This window comes from Crotalus tigris, unplaced genomic scaffold, assembly GCF_016545835.1.
Source record: "Crotalus tigris isolate CLP2741 ecotype Arizona unplaced genomic scaffold, ASM1654583v1 scf7180000024472.5447098, whole genome shotgun sequence".
Lineage (NCBI taxonomy): Eukaryota > Metazoa > Chordata > Lepidosauria > Squamata > Viperidae > Crotalus > Crotalus tigris.
Genome location: NW_024100643.1, coordinates 2,916,672 through 2,934,182, shown reverse-complemented (window position 1 = coordinate 2,934,182; position 17,511 = coordinate 2,916,672). Strand labels below are relative to the sequence as shown.

The 17,511-nt window shown below is 37.4% G+C and overlaps 1 protein-coding gene across 5 annotated transcripts in view; it reads left to right on the top strand.

The window, feature by feature from the left end:
- HOXB3 (homeobox B3) overlaps nucleotides 1–17,511 on the top strand; it is a 48,893-nt gene that overhangs the window by 12,439 nt on the left and 18,943 nt on the right. For 4 of the 5 annotated variants that reach the window (XM_039333223.1, XM_039333218.1, XM_039333216.1 and 1 more), the window contains one exon: nucleotides 17,047–17,097. The gene's annotated coding sequence lies outside the window, so the exon portion shown is untranslated. Of the gene's footprint in view, nucleotides 1–12,802; nucleotides 13,647–17,046; nucleotides 17,098–17,511 lie in introns of those variants that run through there. The other variant, XM_039333224.1, reaches the window with a different exon arrangement.

Below are 17,511 nucleotides of genomic sequence, written 5' to 3'. Positions count from 1 at the left end.
TCACTATAGATTTTGTGCTTCCTAGAAATATTTTTTTCCATGGTCTAAGATAATATATTTCATAAATGCAGTTTGGTGAAAAAGAGGCGCTGGTAAATTGCTTCTAAAATGCATATGTCTGGTATGTTTTATATGAAGTTGTTAACATTTGTTAGCAGAGACACCAGCAACAGATTTTTGCCTATCTTCTATCTGTCTGTCTATCTATCTATCTATCTATCTATCTATCTATCTATCTATCTATCTATCTATCTTTCATCGATCTATCTTTCATCTATCCATCTACATTTCAAGGGTAAGACTTATATTAAACAAACGCAGTTAAAATTTGACCCTGGTGAGCTGCAGAGTGAGTGCTGAGTTCATCCAAGGGACACATTTTCTGAATGATTAGCCTGGTATTGCAACTACAGAATGACCTCTCCAAACCCCTTGACCTTTTCAGGACTGGACATTGTGCCATGTAGCATGGCTCACACAGAAGCAGGGCTCGGTTAAATCCAACTCTGGAGGCCAATCTGAAAACAGCCATTTCACAACACCTTTCTCACCACCAGATTTTCTTCTGCTTCTTGTAGACCTTGTTAATGTTTCTTCTAGCTGAATTAGGCTGTCTGAAGTTTCTTTTTTGGTAGACTTTGCTGCTGAGGGCAGAATCCCAAGAGAAGTGCTCCCCTACAATGAATGAGAATTGGGGAAAAGTTAAGCTAGTTTGATTGATAGAAATTAATTTAATGTGCTCTTATTTTACTTTGGTCTACTTGGATTTAATTATGAATAGAGACAATTTCTCTCTCCCAAAGTACACTGGATATTACTTTGTCATCATCAGAGATGGCAAAAAAAATCACAATGATGGTTGTAGAAGTAGCAGTGCTGTGGCTTAGCCTTGCTTCTGGGTTGATTCTCTCACTTTTTTCTTCCCTGCAAGAACAACAGGCAGTATTTTATGACTAGATGTCCTTCATAACCCCCTTAGATTTACCAAACTAAAATGTAAAGGGAAGGTTTTTATCCTCCTTTCTCTGTTTTCCTCATTCTTTTTAAGAAAGATTACCTCCAATATTTGTCAAATGTTCTAACAATTCATTCTCTCCCTTCTGCCTAAAAAAGCTTTGGTAGTCCAGAGTTTGATAAATATATTTCTTGACTACTGAAGATAGCCTGGAGACTAAAATAGTTGTCTTACCATCTTTTGTCTTTCTTTCCCTAGTTGTCCATTTTTTCTGTTTTTTTTTTCTTTTCTTTCTTTTTCTTCTCTAATGAAATTGTGGAATGTCAATTCAGAAATGCTTGTAATGTTTGGAGAATTCTGAAAAGAATTCAGGTATATATTTACGCATGAAATATAGCATGTTTATGTTATTTCTGATACTAGCTATAGGAGGCACGGAAAGTAGTAAAGGCCCATATTTTTCAAAGGAGACTGAATAAATCAAATCAATAGGGGATCTTATCCCTTCCAACCTGCAAGGCCAAGTGAGAGCTATAATGATGGAAATCCATGAAAAATTTCCCATAAAACACAAGCAGGCTGTAGACTAATCTTTGCCAATTGAGACACCAAAACTGATAGTTTTAAACTAATCTAAGGCCATTTAAACCTACCTAAGTAAAAGCCAAGGAACTATAGGGTTACAGTCTGCACAATTCCATCTAGGCACTTCAAAACCATGACCAAAACTGCTGTTTGCTTTGGGCTACCTAAAATATTCTTTAAAGATCATCCACAAGGCTCCCCCCTTCCTCCATATCCCCAAGTTGGCATTGGCAAGGAAAGCTAACTTCCAGATAAGTAGTGATTAATAAAGGATTTTTTTTTGCTAAATGTATTTTGTTGAGTAGGGAAATAAAAAAAAATTAAAACAAGAAAACCCCAGGCCACCTTCCAGATGTTTTGAAAATACAAATGGTGGGAATTATAGCCCAAGACTTCTGGGGGAAAGGCAATTGAGGCAAGCTAGAATATGTAGGAAAACTGATCAATGAAAGAGAGAGAACATTGTATATGTCCTCTACCCACTCTCTTTCTCTCTCTTACACATACAAACAAATATACACACACATACAGCCCTTCTTTCTCCAGGCACATCTTATGCTTGTCTTTTGTCACACCAAGAAAACTAGCTAGCCAATGCATGTGTAAAAATATGTCCCTGAATCCTCCAGAAGGGTCAGAGTCTCCCTGTGCTTTACTCATAATTCCAGAAAGAAAATTTTCTAGATGCAGCAATTGGGGGCCTACCAGTCTGGAGCCATGAATCTTTGGTGGTCAGGCCAAGGACACTGACACTCTCTCCCCTTTCTGCCATGTAGTTTTATTTCACAAACACACACACACACACACACACACACACCGCTTTTGCATGTGTTTTACTAAATTACTACTATCTCCATTTACTTTGGGAATGATGGGGTTATAGCTCAACACATTCAGAGGTGCATTCAAAGTTGGAAATAAAGTAGGTGGGTGTCTGCACTCAGCCCTGTTTCCTGTGTGCATATATTTGCTTCAAACCAAGCCCAAAGCATGTGTTTTCTCTTTCTTCATTACCTATGTCATGGTCCCTCTTTCTTTCTTTCTTTCTTTCTTTCTTTCTTTCTTTCTTTCTTTCTTTCTTTCTTTCTTTCTTTTCTTTTCTTTTTTCTTTCTATCTGGTAAAGGTCCCTTTTAGGGAGAGAGAAAGAGGTGGGTAGTTGAGGCTAGCCAGAGAGTGGAGTTTAGGAACCCTCTCAGTTTGATCAGTAGTCTCCTTGACAGATTTATGATCCCCAATAAAACAAGTGTGTTTAAATTCGTAAATCAATCTGCCTTTTCCCCTATATAAATGTTCATTTTATCTTCAGAGAGAGAAAAATCCTCTTGGTTTCTCACACCTACCAGGGTGAAGCAAAGACTCTTCTCTTCCTTTGAACTGTAAAAGACAGAAAGTCTTTTTAAATCAAAGTTGCTCCTTTTTTAAAAAAGAAAGACAGAGGGAGGAAGGAGGGAGGGAGAAGCAGTTAGATTTTTTTCTTCCTTTGTTGTACAAAGATTATAGAATCTTTTCTTGATTTTTTCTTGTTCTTTTTCATTTCTTATAACTTCCTTCCTTCTTTCTTATATTGTATTCTGAGGTCAATTTAATACTTTAAAATCCCTACTGCGGGTTTTTTTTAAAAAAATAATTGGTTTACTTTACTTCTCAAGTCAAAACTGGATTTCTCTTTGAATTTTATTTCCCACATCAAAATATTTTAGAATGAGTGGCAATTGATAGATTAATAAAAGTGGATTAGGAATTACAATTCGCTACATCACTGACTTTTTCTTGGCGGTATGATTGAGTGAAAACCACAATAATATTTAACCCAAATTGAACCAGGATATTTATGTATATGGCAAAGCGTTCTTGGATTAACATGTTTCTATGCAAATAGAAGGGAGGTTTTCATGACCCAACCATTATTTTCTATATTCTTTCAACCTGAATATTGTCTAAAAACAAAACAAAACAAAAAAACAATGCCTATTTATGATTCAAAATAAGCAATGAACTCCCCCTGTTCCACTGTCAACATAAGGCTTCCTTCAGTAGAACCAGTGATGGTAGCTATCATGAAACATCTTGTGCTTTTCATGATCCTTTTGCTATACAGACCTTAAGACCAAAGTGTTTTCTCAATCTTTTATTAAGTCCTGCCTAAAATGCATTTCAGAGAATTACTGCAAGTTACCTTTGTCAAAAGCATTTACCAACCAGAGAGAAAATGGAACTCAGTTGTCAAAGTGTCATTTGTGTGTTTATCACAGATATACCCAGGCACTTGCATGCACATGCATATGCGCATACACACAGAGAGAGAGATATTTTTTCTTTCTTACAGAGAAAGGCTTTATTTCCACCCCCCACCCACATACCCCTGCACCTTTGTTTGATTTGATTTTACTGCCTACTTACACCTCTAGTTCCCTGGCTGCTATAAAGCCTATTGTTTGGATAAAAGATATCATTAATGTCTTACCATCTGTAATAAGAGGCGTGGAGGGAATATTTTTAAAAATAATAACCTTGATCCTGTATAAAAGAGAACTGTCCTTTCTTGTATTTCTTATTATATGCATAATACAATTGTTTTCAGGTATTTGCACAGATACATAGGTATGCTTTAACATGGAGGATCATTTGTTCTATAGACTCTTCTAATAAATACAATTCCTGTGTGGGTTTAAACCTGTCAGTCTATACTTACAATTATCATTGTTGCTGTTATTATTTAATACTGACTTTGTGTAGACAATAGATTAAATCCTTCTGGAATACTTAGTATTAGTGTTATGACCAATGGGGAAAGGTGAGAGCACTCAGCATAAGGGAGCATATCGAAAGAGAAAATGAGAACAAAGGAATGAAAAATTAATAAAATAATGTAGGATGAAAAAGATATAAGAAAAGAAATGGAATATCTTTTTTTAAAGGTTTGTGAGCTCTTGAGAGTATTGAGCAAAAGGTGCCTAAATGTGCATTTCCCTATCTGCTTAAACTTATGGATATGTTATTTGTAACACGTGTCTTTCTAATGAAGCCCTCCCATTGGTTTGCTTAATGCTACATTCCCCTTCATATATTTCTACAAAATAAATGGACTGATGTGTATACCCAGAAATGCATACTTATGTATGAATAAGTATTCATGTATATGGTGAAAGAAATGGTGGGAGTGTATGTATGTGTATAGACAAAAGGACAACTTCAGCTTTCCAGGAGAAGGTCACAACGGCCCTTTCTGTGGCTAGAAAATGGGGGGGGGAGGGAAGGAGAGGGAGAGCTAAGGAAAGAGAACCCCCATGCCTCCCCAAGTCATGTGATTCATTAAATAATTAATGCAGAGGTTGCAGAATAGATATGTATTCGTCAGGAAAATCGCAGACATGGACTCCTTGTGTCTGACGTGAAATTCAACTGTCCTTTAAAAAAAACCCTATCCCGTCCCTCCCTCCCTCCCTCCCTCCCTCTCTCTCTCTCTTGTGCACATACACATACACACACACACACACACACACACACACAAACACAAAAGCGTATTCCAGAGGTGGGGGGAAGAGAGAGAGAGAAAGTGTGTGTGAAAGAAAGAGAGAGAGAGAGAGAGAGAGAGAGAGAGAGAGAGAGAGCGCTCTGCAATAAAACATTTCTCAGGAAGCAAGAAGCCACGCCGAGGGCTGGACTTATTGTAAGTAGCGGGAGATCTCTTCTTGCCTCTCAGTCTGTATGTCCATGTAAATTTATTGTTTGTTATTAATGTTATTGTCGTAAAATGTGACAAATAGCCATCTTCATTTTCTCCCATTTCTCTTCACCCGTGGTGGTGTGTATATTTATATCCATGTAGGCATTCATTGTGTGAGCGTGTGTGTGTGTGTGTGTGTGTGTGTGTGAGAGAGAGAGAGAGAGAGAGAGAGAGAGTAAGAGAGAGAGAGAGTATATGCACACATATCCTCAAACCTTTTCTTTTTGTCATTTCTCTCTCTCATTGATTTATTACAATAAACATGTCAGCAGCAACAAACCTTCTCCCATTGTGTGTGTATGTATCTTTGGGAGAGGGTTGTGTTGTTTATAGCACTGTCCGAAGTAAATCATTTCTCAAATGAAAATGATGTGTGATCTTTCAGAATCTTTCTCTCTCTCTCTCTTTCTCTCTCCCTCTCCTTCCTTCTCCATCTTTCCCCCCAGTTGATTATTTCAGACGATTTACTGTAATATATTAAAGCTTAATGTGAAAACTGTATAGCTGGGAATCTTAAATTAAAGCAACTGTGATTACCAATTAAGAAGAGATTTGTATACATTTTGAGCAATTCAGGAATCATGGAAACCTAACATTAAGTAGCAATCTGAAATCTTGGGGAGAGAAATTTTCTTTGCCAATTCTTAGAATTTTTTTTAAAAAACAAGACGGGATCAGCGGGGAATGGAAGGGGGAGATAGGTAGGGGTTTGGCTGCCCGGGTTAAATTCTGCTATCTGTGCAAGAAAGACGAGGGGCCCAATCCACGGCGAGGTTTTCCGGTTTGATAATAAATGTCTCCAATTTACTTAAAAGTCTGGGGAAGATCTCCTTAGATTGTGCCTAAGCACTTTGAAAAATCTGACTTGAGAAATCAGACAAAGGGCTTAAAGAACTCTTAATGTCAAAGCGACAATTTATCCGGAAAAGACAATGGCAAACTAGCTGGGATGGAAGCATCTGCCAGTATGTGAAATGTACTAAAACTTACACCTAAAAGGCTGGGAAGATTGGTTTAATATACTGGAATGAGCCGGGTATATTTCTATGTACGTGTGTGTGTGTGCGCGCGCGCGCCCGCGTGTGCGTTGTTTAATTCCTCATTCGAGGCTCCGGCAGAACAATAGACCTAGTGCCTTTCCAAATCCGGATAGAGACCCCGCGTTGAGACGACAATGGAAAGCCTAGCATGAACTTTGCACCGGAGGCCTTCCCTCCTCCCTCGCGTCCAGTTTATAAAACATGTACCGACAAGAATATTTTTTCTCCCTTTATTTAAGGATATTTGCCCATAGGGATTGTTCATTTCTGCGCTGCAGAACAGCGATGCTCGGACAGCACAGGACTCGTATTGGGGACTCTTTAATAAGGATGGCCTCTATAATAACGTAGTGCTATAGCTCGGAGGTTGGGGTGGGATGAGGAATCAAGACAAAGCGGAACTTCGATGCCAACTAGAGATATGTCGCAGATCAAAAGGTTTGATAAATGGGCGAATTTCAAGAGACTTTCCCTTGAAATTCCCAGGATTGGGCGCCTGAACAATATGCTAATGGGACTGAGGTCACTAACCTCTGCTCACTTACCTGAGAGTAAGACTCCTTAAACTTGCTAGGACTTCCTCCTGAACAGCCAATGCATACACATGTGCACTGTGAAAGCAGGCGGTTCTCGTAGGGCCTGGTTCACTGGACTCATGCAAACCGGAAAGCCTCCTGAATGTTGCCGGTAAATTCTCTCCTGCCTTGCTTTCTTTTCCCTGGCTTTGTGGAAAGGAATTGGGGACGGGTCGTGGGGGGGGGGATGGCTTCTGCGTAGCACTTTTCCAGGCTCCACTGGTAGACAAAGTATATAGTCCTTGAAATTTATATAGTCCTTGAAAACTATTCTGGGCAGTGAATGCAGAGGGAAAAGAGTAGGAACTTAAAATCCCTCTTTGAAATGCAGAAAGGCAGCCCCAGAGCGAGGCTGGTCCAGCTCAGAGGAGAAAGTGGCAGAACCCACCAGTGACCTTTCAGCTTGCTGGCTGACTCAAGGAGCTGGCCATTCCTCAAAGAACTCAAACGGGGAAAGGTGAAAGTTTGGGCAGAGTCCTTCGATGGGAAGTATGTTGCCAACACAAGCAAGGCCAGAACTAGAAAGCCGGCTGAGCAACCACTTACTGGAAGGAAGAAGAAAGCTGAGCCCCGAGTTGCTTTGCTCACCTATTGCCCGAATGGTGCTATTTTACTCTTGACTGCTAGGACAAGCCCCTAGATTAGGCCATTCTGTCAACCTGGTGACTTCCATTAGCCAGGAATAATAACAAGAAAGTACTTTCCTTCCTACCTTATTGTTTCAAGGTAATATTTGGATTTGTGAATAAGCAAGCCAGGTAAAAAGGAAGAGAACTAAGAAAAAAATAAAGGATCAAGAAGAAAAAGAAAAACTATTTATGGTACAATCCTATGCATGTCTACTTAGAATTGACTTTGTGGAATTCACAAATTCAATGAGATTTACCCCAGAAGGTCCAATCCTGTATGTAAGGTCTATTTTAAAAGTGCAAAGTAATGTGGCTTGATTAATTGCCCTTTCTAATTCTGCAGGAATTCTTGCATAATACAGGGACCAAGTCCAGTTCTTCTCAGGATTTGGGGGCATTCGACTTCTATTATGAAAAAGGAGAGGTGTGAATGGGCTGTAGAAGAATTGGGGTGATGGGAATGAGGGTTGAAACATTTTTCTCCTTTCCAAAGTTCTTGCAGCAAATAGAAACCCAAACTCATCAAGCCTGGGCAATTTGGGAAAATACTTCAAGGAGTTTTTCTCTTGATTTCCAAGCAAAAACTCATATTGGTCCCTTTATTTTCTGGGATTAGGGCAAAAATATCTCTGCTGGATTGTGGCTAAAATGTTTCTGAAATGGAAGCTAGGCAAATTCTGAAAAGGTGCAGAAGGTGCAGAAAATGCATGGTGCCTATGACAAAATGAGGCAGTAAGATGAATAACACAAGCATCCGTGGTAGGGGTGCAGAGAGGCTAGTCCTTCCCCTTTTCAGTTCTTTCCAACACAACCACCCCCCAATTATAAATCTATTTCCCACCCTCATTCCTTTGTATCAGTTTTTCCTTCTGATATCATTTTCCTGGGGGAATTGACATTGCCTCCTTTCCATCCCCCATAAAAGACTCGCTGGGGTTTATTCTAACTGATATCTTTGTATTTGCTGGCTATCCTGCTTCATTAAATCATAACACATTCCCCTATTTGTGTTAATTATTGGTTTATTTATTGATCGGACACTACAATAACTTTGCTGCTGAAGTACTTTTCTGCAAACTGTAACAAAATCTGTAAAATCGTTAACATCTTCCTTTGTGTTATAGGTGCATACTTTTTTATTAGCTTGGTTGATCTCCAATATCCTGCTAAATTAGCAGTATTGTTACAGAAGTTCAACATAGAAATGAGATATATACTATTTCACATACTTCCTAGTTTATTGATTACTTCTTCCATTGATGCATACAAGCAGACATCCATATTTGTTGTTAAGATTCAGAGTTCAGTCCAAATTTCTTTTTCTATCAACAGCACTTTAGCATTCATATTTATCACTTAAACATTATTGAAAATAATCCTTCAGTGTAGGGGCTTTTCCCCATGAATTTTTCTTATGGAAGCATTCAATTTTCCCCTTTTGATATTCTTGGAAAACCTGCAACCTTCATTTGGACAGGGTTACCTGTTCATGATAATTTTCCTCTTAACTATGGTCTGAAATAGCAACCAAACTGAAACTAAATTGGCAGAGCAAACTACTGAAAGAAAAAAACAATGTTTTCTTTGCATCATTTTTTTATTCCTATTGGATTTCTTGGATTAATTCTATGTCCATTTAATTTTGAAGCAAACCTCATTTAATATCCAAAGCACTTTTTCAACAGCTAAGATTACAATGCTTTACAGACTGATGCCCCAATAAGACAAATAGGATTATTTCTAACTATTTATATAGGATTATATTATAAATGATTTTGAAATGTCAGCCTTACATTTAGTCATCACATTAAAACAAAGGTAATTGTGTTGTAATTCTTCTCCAGATTTATTTATAATCAATATTTGTTTCTTAGACTCAAAGAACAAGGATAGTATACCTTCTTCTCCTAAGAATTGAATTAACAGTGTAAGCATATTTTGATAAACTAGAAACAAGAAGCAGTGCAAATAAATATTCCTTTACTCCTCCTTAAACCATCTTTCTCTTACCTAGATCAAAGAATTTGATCTTATAAGAGAGCTAGGACAAGTCTGCAACGGGGAGGTAAGATTCCTACTTGGTCTGTGTTTCTCAACCTTAAGCTGTGTGAACTTCAACTCTCAGAATTCCCTAGCCAACATGCTGGGGGGGGGGAGGATAGGAATTCTAGGAGTTGAAGTTCACATAACTTAAAACTGCTGAGATTGAGAACCACTGATCTAGATAGCCTTGGGTCAGCCTTTGTTCTTCAATCTTATTCTGAGAATAAAATAGGTTCTGTGCTGAGAATCACATATGCCACCTTATTGCACTTGGAGAAGCATTGGGACAAAAACAGAATATTAGAAACATAAGCTTCTCAAAACGTGGCAAGTGTTTTTCTTTTGTTTCAATATGTGGTTCTCTATTATGTTAAGGACCCTTGAGTTTTATATTAAAATAAAGTCAAGGGTAGGTAATTCAACAACAATTTGCCTTACTGCCTGATAACCTATGGGGAACAGTAGGAAAATGTCTGAAACTCACTGCCTAAAAGGAAGAAGAACTTGAGTAAGGGAGTTGCAGCAATAACAACTGTTTTAAGTTTCAAAGGACATAAGCCACTTTACAAATCCATAGGAAACAATTCCTTTGAGATAATTTGCCAGAGATTCTAGCAATATATGCCTCAGTTTGTCCTCCTTGTTTTCAAAGTCTACAAATATATTTTAAGGTCCAAGTACCCTGGCAAGGTTGATCCATCAAATATTTCTGGATTACAGTACAACTTAAAGTACTAGAATGTACTATCATTAGCATTTGGAAACCCTAGACCCTAGCTTAAGAGGAACTCCTGTGCTTCAGAGCCTCACTAAAGCCAACCCAAACACAACCACAAGCCAGAATAAAGTGGTGAGAGCAGACATAGTTCATACCTGACAACTATAATTCTACCCAGTTCTCATTCTTTGTGTGCCCACAAACAGTTTTGTAGGCAAACTAAGAAACTTGGTAAGAGAGGCATTTTTCTTAGAGACTAAACAAACAAGGAGTAATCCAAAATAAATACAGTAAAATAAGGTTGGGCTTTAGTATTAGATGCAAGTGTATATTTCTCCTTAGATGTGTGCAAATATTTCCAAATCTTCTGACTTTCAGATAGCTTACATCTAAGTAACTATGAGACCTACATCTCCAATCAGAAAATAACAAGGGATTCAAAGGAGTCTACTCAATTTACTCTATTCAGGAAATCGTGGTCTGACAATTTAGTCCAATGACAATGGGATGATTTCATATTAATGGTCATTACAACCAAGTAAAGATTATTTAATACTGCAATGACTAAGTAGTCCAAGTAGCAATTTGGTCACCTGAGATCTATGTACTTCACCCTGTAAATTAGCACTATTTCTGCCCTATAATAAATGTAGCATTGGTGTAAAAGCCCAAGGAACCATTCTTTTATTCTTTGGATAGGATTCCATGAGCGGTTCTTTGCACAAAAGCAAAGCAGAAAAGAAGATAGTTAAAGATGCATTTCCAAGTCAGATATTAAATTCTGTGAACCTTCTTAGAAATAAATCCATTAACTTTAGTAAGACTTACTCACAGGTAGGTTAATTTAATGTTGCAACTGGTTGAAAAAGTGCTGATGAAGCCAAAGGAATATTAACAGAGAAAAGCAAAATTGCTCTGCTTCATATAAAGTGATAAAGTTATTTTCATATTACAGTACGCCTTTTTAAACCAGAAGAATTGAAGTTAGTGTATCTTAGAATGAGTTACCAAGTTTCAGATGTAAGGCCATGACCCAGAGTATGTTGAATACAATTCAGCGGGAAGTTCTTGTAGGCAAGCTTCATCAAGTTAAATAATTCCCATTCAGTTCTACAAACTTTGTGCAGGAGATTGCTTCACTGAGTCCTTCCTACCAACATTAAAACACCCTGGGGTGCTTTGCTTTGGGATCATATATTCACAAAGTCTTGACTGATTGAACGTTTTTTAGGGGAATAATGAATTTGTTAATAGTTGCAGAAGTAAGTATTCTTTAATGGAATCCTGAAGATAAAAGTATCCTTGCTTTGCAATAAGCCCACTTGAATGGGATTTATTAAAGAATAAGGAGAGAAGAAATGAATGAAAGGCATTGCTGAATTAGTAACAGAAGCAGACAAGTAAGTGTTGAAATCCCTGGTCGATTTGCTTTAATCCTGGAGCATTTGTATTTAGGAAAACTAAATAATAATGTACCCAATATGAGTATTAAAACATGATATGTGTTATCCAACATTGAGCATTGAGCAGACAATCCAAAGTACATGTACAAGAAAGTAAAACATATATTAAAAGACAGCATTTCCTTCAGTGAAGCAGCCTTTGAGAACAATACTTTTTAAACAGAAACTTTTTTTAAAAGTAGGTTTACATTGCTCTCCTATTACATTGCTCTCTTTTTTAAGAGGGATTCATTTTCTTAGGAACAGTGAGGTCTACTGTTTGCATTTCATTTCCAGATGAAAGGGGGGGGAGAGGGAGAGGGAGAAAGAGAGAGAGGGAGAAAGAGGGAGAGAGGGAGGGAGAGAGAGTAACAAATGACCCATTCACTAATCAAAAGGACTTGAACCAGATTAACTTGGGATGGGTTCCAAATTTGGGGCACTATAGGGAGGGGAACTGATGTAGTAAAATGGCAGACTAAAGCAGCCCAGCTCTACAAAACCAGGAGAGCTCTTTGTTAGGAGACCACCACCTCTGAGCTCTTGGGGAGTCAGCGCCAGCTGCAGGCAGCTGCCGAGAGCAGAGGTTGAAGATGGGAGGTTGGCCTTCAGATCGCAGACTGCACATGAATCTCTTCCTTTGTCTTTGGTGTATTACCACCCAAAGACTAACATCTGAAGCAAGCCCATTTGAACCCTAATTCCAGATTGATTTCAAAGTTAATCAAAGGAAGGAAGGAAGGAAGGAAGGAAGGAAGGAAGGAAGGAAGGAAGGGTGGGAGGGAGGGAGGGATATTCATATTTCTTAGCTAAAATAAAAGATAGAAATGGTGATAAATAACACAAAAGGAAGGCCAGTGGAAGAAGAAGTACTTAATTGATTCCATACAATAATATCTTGTGCATCCCACAGAATGGAAAAACTGATTCCAAAAAGGAAGCTATGAAAATCATTATAGTGGGTGTTGGATAAATGGATAGAATTTAAAAAAGGAAGCCTCTGCACTGTTCACAGATATAAAAAGAGAGAAAATGACACCGTGTAGGTAGGTATGCATGCTTCAGCAGATCGATAGTTTGCTAATGACCACATTAAAATGTCATGGCATGAGGTTTTCCTTTTGCTCATGGCCCTACCTTTCCTTGATGAAACATAAACCAGCAAGATCGGTTGTCTAAAACAAGAGCATGCTGCATTTTTTCTAAATCTGTTTCCTTCTAGTTGTTTTTGTTGTCATTATTACTGTTAGTTACAAAAAATGAAAGCTGGATTATTCTTCACTTTTCATTGACATCAATTTAAACAAATCATAAACACGAAGAAAGAAAGAAAGAAAGAAAGAAAGAAAGAAAGAAAGAAAGAAAGAAAGAAAGAAAGAAAGAAAAGAAAGAAAGAAAGACATATGGAATTAATTTCGTATCTTGACGTTGAGAACCAGCCAGTTCCTGCTGGTCTCTTAAACCATAACCCATTTGGTTCTTTTCTCTCTGGCACCTCTTGTCATTCTGTAGAATCCCTTTCTTGTTTTAAAGTCTTTATGCAGAGAACCAGCACTACCTAGAGCGATAGGTCTTTCGCCCCTTCTCCGATGGAAGTGGGAAGATTTTTAAAGTCCTTCTTGTTTTCATCCCAGTACTGATAAAAACTGGGCTTCCCTTGGCATTTCGGAAATTATTGCATTTTTAAAATTATTGGAATGTAAAAAGGAACCCTCTCACCCCAACTTGGGGGAAAAAAAACGCATCCGTGCGGTAGGAATCAAAACTCCCCAAGCCACAAGCTCCACTGTAAGAGTTTAGCCGCAACATCTACGGAGCTCTATTCGCGCAGCCTCGCTCTTTCTTCCCGCTTCGCTTTCTTTGAATCCTTCTGAAGCTTTGGGCCGCTTTTTCCTCTCCACGGAAAATCGTTACGTTGAGCATTTTTACAGGTAAGAAGGTTTAATAGAAATTAAAAGAAAAACCGAATTTAATAAGAAAGCTTCAATCCGAAACAGCTTCGTCTGAGCCTGGCAGATGCTCGGGCCGCGGAGATTTAATTAATAGCTCTGACAAAGCTTGGGAAGATGTCGATTGGTCGACCTGAATTCTACAAACCATTCCCCCCCTCCCCGCCAGAAAAACAAAACAAAACAGAGCCTAATCCAGTCTTTTGATGTGAACAAACTGGAACTGGTCATATATTAAATGTAATATTAATGATCGACTAATAACGTTTGAATAGGGGCTTCCAATATAAATAAAATACGTGGGAGGCAGGTTGCTTTTTCGAAAGTGGATGCCCCCACCCCCGTCATCCCTCTCGGACCACATTTGTTAAAGGTTTAACGCCTCTAGGGTGTTTGAAAGGGAAAAGTACAAACGCTTCTTTCTGGGAGGAGAAAGTCCGCTTGTTAAACAGAGGGATGTGATTTATAGCGATGAGAAAGTTGTGTTTGTTTGAGGTGGTTCCTGTCGCGGCTAGTCTGTTTCCTAGAAGATCGAATCCGAATCTCTTCCTTCTCTCCATCACATTACTCTTTTTTTGTGTTTGCTATTTGTGGTTAACAAATATATTCCTGATTTGTAAAGCCAGAAGGGACAAGAAAAGAAGACAAAGTTGGCTTGGTGACCAATACATAAGTGATCCATTTAGCCTTTTAGATGTGGGAACACTTTACTAGCATAGTGTTTGCTCCTTTCTTTATACCTTATAATTTGTAGGAATTAATTTGACCTATGAATATTTGGGAATGGCAGCCTGTCTTTTTCTATACCTGGGATCAACCTATAAGGGAGGCATTGATACTCCAGTCCTATGCCTATGAGAAGTCAGTTTCATTGATTTGTGTAAGATTTCCTAGCAGGAAAGTTACTTATAAAATTATGAGGGAACAAGACCAGGCATTTTGCTCCAGATCAACCCAGCTGAGAGCTGGAATTGCTGGAATTTGCTAAGGACCATAATAAATTGACTGACAACTTAAATCCATATAATTTTCTTTACAACTGGATAATCCTATATTTTTTGAAATATTGCAATGCTGTTATATCAAGTATAGAAAACTCTTATGTTCCACTTGCCATGAGGGTTTCTTCTTTTCCCCTCTTTCTTTCTTTCTTTCTTTCTTTCTTTCTTTCTTTCTTTCTTTCTTTTTTTCTTCCAATTGCTTCTTGAAGATTATGTTTTCTATATTTGGGAACAAAAAAGTTTTCCTTTTGTCAAGTTAGACTGTCCTGAAAACCAGAGTTTCATTTTAAAAAATGAGCTAATTAAATGAATAATTACAGCTGAAGGGTCAAATCAAAACAAAAAGTCAGAATTGTTAAATGGATCAAGTCATCAAGGCTGACAGTACATTTGTATTCTGGGCTGAGAATAGCAGTTATAAGAATGAGGATCTTGAAATGCTATATTATCTATAAACATCCCTTATTACTTAAAAATAAAACAAACCATCAAACCTTCAAACTACCTTGGTGTTTAATATTTCCACTGGCAAAGCCAGACTATATTGTAAGAGAATGGCAACCCAACTTGCTCAATGTATCTCTTCTTTCAAAATCTTCCATGATGTGATGACAGATGAAATCCAAGAGGAAACCATGAAACCCTTAACTCTCTGTAATTTAATCGATTTAATCATAAATCATCAACTTGATGAAGAACCAAAGTTTTCATTGATAGAAATTGATATTAATGGGGTAGCTGCTTCTTTAATTCATGTATTGTTTTTCTCCAGTTAGAAGACAAATGGGGGGGGCATGATTGTGGGAGTATTTTCTAATCATTTTTTAAAATCTTAATTGGAATTGTTTAGCTGGCAACTTCTCAAAGGGCCACAAGTCAAAATGACTTCAATACAGCTTCACTGCAATACTAAAGATCTCTAGAGTTGGATTATATCTTAATATATGCAGCATCTCAAAGATCAGATTTTGAATCTGGAGAAGTGCTTCTCTTCAGAAGAAAAAAAGAAATGTGAAAAGTTATAATGTACTATTCCAGGCAAAGGTGGGGGAGAAGAATTATATTTTAAGCATTAAATATACAATTGCAGTCTGCATTTATTTCCTCCTTTGTAAGTTTGTCTAATTTCTATTGCATACCAATGGCTAAGGCTTTAAAATAGGAAGCCTGAGTGGAAGCATATTTGAAAGGATGACTTAACCCCAAACTCCTAAATCATGTCTCACAATGAAAGTCTGTTAAACATTGGCCATTTTGCAATGCTTCATCTTTGCAATTAAAAATTAACTCTTGGTTTCGGCACTTTTCCAGTTTATTATAGATGCCTAGATTCTAATTAGCCTTAGGTATGCTGATGAATGCCCAGATCAAACAGCCTTGAAGAATTTTCCAGTAAAGCAAGAAAAAAATGGGCCAGAAAACTGTTGGTTAATGTGAAACCTAGATAGATGCATAAACACATCCCAGCCCAAAAAACAACAGCTTGGAATTAAGATTCATTGACCTCAGGGCAATTTATTTCTCCTTAAGGGAATGGAGGTAGAAATGTGTGGTGCATGATTGGGATAAAAAACAGCATTAAAAAACCCTGTAATAAATGACTTAGAGCAACCTTAAACTTAGACTGACATGGTTTTCTAGATTTAATGGAGTTGCTCTGGAGAAAACCAAGTGGCAGAATCAAAAATGAAGCAATAAAGAGCTGAACACCAGTAAGTTATAAGCACAGGACGTAAGTGTGCTTCTCTGTGTTTTCCTTACCTCTACCTCATTCTATGCCATCCTTTCAGTCATTCAGTCAGTCATTCCCACATTCAGTCATTGTATGAAATAGAGAAGCCATAACATCTTTGCTGCTGTTTCTGAGCAGTTCCCAGACTAGGGACACTGAATGGGGAGCAGCATAAAACAGATATTTATTGCATTTGCTACTACTTACTCATTTATTCTTCCAAGGAGTTTATGTCCCTCCTTTATCTGGAAATCCATTAAACTCATTAAAAATAAAAGTTTGCACAGTGGCGGTCAATTATATGACTGGTTTTTATGACATACATACATACATACATACATACATACATACATATATATATATATATATATATATATATATATTTCTAGGCTTCTTTGGGAACAAGTATATAAAGCTAAAATAAATAATAGATAACAGATATTCTGTCTATTTCTCTGTGTGAGTGAGTATAACTTATTGATGTTAAGTGTAGGAAAAGAATATAAACGTTCTTGAAGTTTATTACATTTTTCAGGAATATCATTGACTTAACTCTTGCCTACTTTGCCAACTCACAATTTAAGAATAATCAAACTTGGGAAGTAAAATGCTTGCATGTCTGAAAGGCCTATCCTCTTTCATTCTCTAGGCATAATTCCATCCTGTGGGGTCAAATCATCAACTTCTTTCTCAAGAAGAAGTAAGTGGATTTCAAATTCAAACTTGTGTTTTTTAAAAAAATATTTTTGAGATTAATTCAATTTCCATTCTGTCAGAATTAAACATTCTTTTGCTGAGATTCTATTGAATTTTAGACAGTTCTTTCCTTTCTAAGCTACACAATGTATATATAGTTTGTTATAAATAATTAGTCATGTCTATTGCCTTGCATTTTTGCATGCAAATCAGTAAAGAGGTACATTTTGAGTATGTGATTAACAAAACAAAGTTTAAAAGTAAATCATTTTCGCTTTTATCCTCTTCAGCAATTCTGAGGTGAATCACTCTCATATGATATATGTCTCTGTCTGTCTATCTATCTATCTATCTATCTATCTATCTATCTATCTATCTATCTATCTATCTATCTATCTCGAATTTTCTGTGTTTGATA